Source organism: Nuphar pumila, chromosome 1 (assembly GCF_984573655.1).
Source record: "Nuphar pumila chromosome 1, dmNupPumi1.hap1.1, whole genome shotgun sequence".
Taxonomy (NCBI): domain Eukaryota; kingdom Viridiplantae; phylum Streptophyta; class Magnoliopsida; order Nymphaeales; family Nymphaeaceae; genus Nuphar; species Nuphar pumila.
In genome coordinates, this window is record NC_143249.1 from 67,615,020 (window position 1) to 67,617,255 (window position 2,236).

The following is a 2,236-nucleotide window of genomic DNA, read 5'->3' on the forward strand; positions in this document are numbered from 1 at the left end:
CTAGTTGCCACATTCAGCTTCCTATAATCGATGCAGACTCGCCATCCCGTAGTGGTCCTCATTGGAATTCTCTCACCCTTCTCGTTCTCCACAACAGTGAGTCCTGACTTCTTCGGCACAACCTAAATCGGACTGACCCACTGGCTATCAGAAATAGGGTAAATGATTCCGGCATCCAACCACTTCACCACCTCGTTCTTCACCACTTCTTTCATGTTTGGATTTAGCCTTCTCTGCATATCTCTCACTGGTTTAACTTCCTCATCGCAATGAATTCTATGCATGCAGATTAAAGGATCAATCCCTTTCAAATCAGCAACTCCCCAGCCAATCGCTGCCTTGTGCTCTCGCAGAATAGTCAACAATCTCTGCTCCTGCTCCTCAGTGAGCAGAGACGAGATGATCACAGGCAGAGTCTTATCATCTCCGAGGTAAGCATACTTGAGTGAATCCGGTAAGGGTTTCAACTCAAGTTTCGAAGGTGATTCGATCGACGATTTGGCGAGGGTCTCCGCAAGTGGTGGGAGAGGTTCAATGATAGCTCCCTAAGGTGGTCTCTCTGACGCCACTCTAGACACATCTACGCTATCTATACAACTATCCTTCTCTATATGGTACAATTCTAAAGAATCCTCAGTAATATACAACTCGGGTTGCTCTTCTAATAACTCCTGTGCAATATCTACATGAAAGCAGTCCATGTCTCCCGCTGGTCTCATCGCGGCATTGAAAATATTTAGCTTGACCTTCCTATTGCCGAATGAGAGATCCATGGCTCCGATCTTACAGTTGATGCACGCATTGGCAGTCGCTAAGAATGGTCTGCCCAAAATAATCAGAGTCTGGTGCTGGCTATCTACTCCTTCCATATCCAGAATAATGAAATCGATGGGGAAATAAAAGTCATCCACCTTAACTAGCACGTCCTCCAAGACACCTCTCGGTACCTTGACAGAACGATCTGCCAGCTGAAGTGTAATAGGAGTCGATCTCATCTTTCCTAGCCCGAAAGAATCAAAGAAATACCCGGGCAGAATGTTCACGCTTGCTCCAAGATCGAGCAATGCGCTTTCTATCCGGATGTTCCCTATGGTACAAGCAATGATCGAGGCTCCAGGATCCTTGAGCTTTGGTGGTGTCTGATGCTGAAGTACTGAACTCACTTGCTCAGTAAGATGGACCCTGTTAGGAACTCTCTCTCTAGATTTCCGCTTCTGCGTACATAGCTCTTTCAGGAATTTGGCATATGCCGGCACCTATTGAATCGCATCAAGCAAAGGTAAGTTGATCTGCACATGCTTGAAGATGTCAAACATGTCCTGGATCTTCGCACCTTGCTTCCCTCTAAATCAAGGAGACTCTAATGCTTTGGGATAGGCTGGTGGGGGAATATACTCGGGTGGTTCCTCCTCTTTGTGAGGAGGTTCACTCCTATCCTTCTTCTTTACTGAGGATGAAGATGATGATGATGAAGATAATGAAGATGATGGTGGGGATGGTGATGATGGCTCAACCGATGAAGATGAAACAATGGTTGCTGGCTCCTCTATCTTCTCTCTACTCTCTCTCTCTCTGCTATCGACATGATACTCATGTCCACTCCTCAGGGCCATAACAGATTTGGCCTGCTACTGTGATTCAGTATGAAACAGGCTTCCATTCATCTGGTCCTTGCCCTTCGGTTTCATGACAGCCTGGCTCGACAATGTACCCCCGGGTCTCCTACTGATAGCCTCAGCTAACTATCCCATTTGGGATTCTAACTTCGCAATGGATTGCATATGTGAGCTCAATATCTGGCTACACTTCTTGAAGGCGTTCTGATTAGAGGTTTTCACCTCTTGAAATGCCTGGAGAAGTCTCTCCTCAAAAGATGTCTGCGGGGCAGACTCCTGCTGAATCGGGGGAGGAAATGAGGTAGAAGATTGAGAATAACTCAGCCTCTGGAATGTCTGAGAAAAAGATGGCGGCCGAGCTGGCTGGGAGGAAGTAGGCATCTGCATGGAAGACTGTGGATTCTTCCATGAAAAATTGGGATGGTTACGCCAACCCGGATTATATGTAGATGAGAATGGGTTGTTCGGCGGTCTGAGGTAACCCTGAGCTGCCTAAACTTGTTCTTGAACAAATTCAGGGTATTGAGCTGCCGAAGGACACTCAGTGATATCATGTGCCGGACTGGCACATAGAGTACACACCTGTTGTGTAGTGGGTGGTCCTGAGAGAAGCTGGTCCA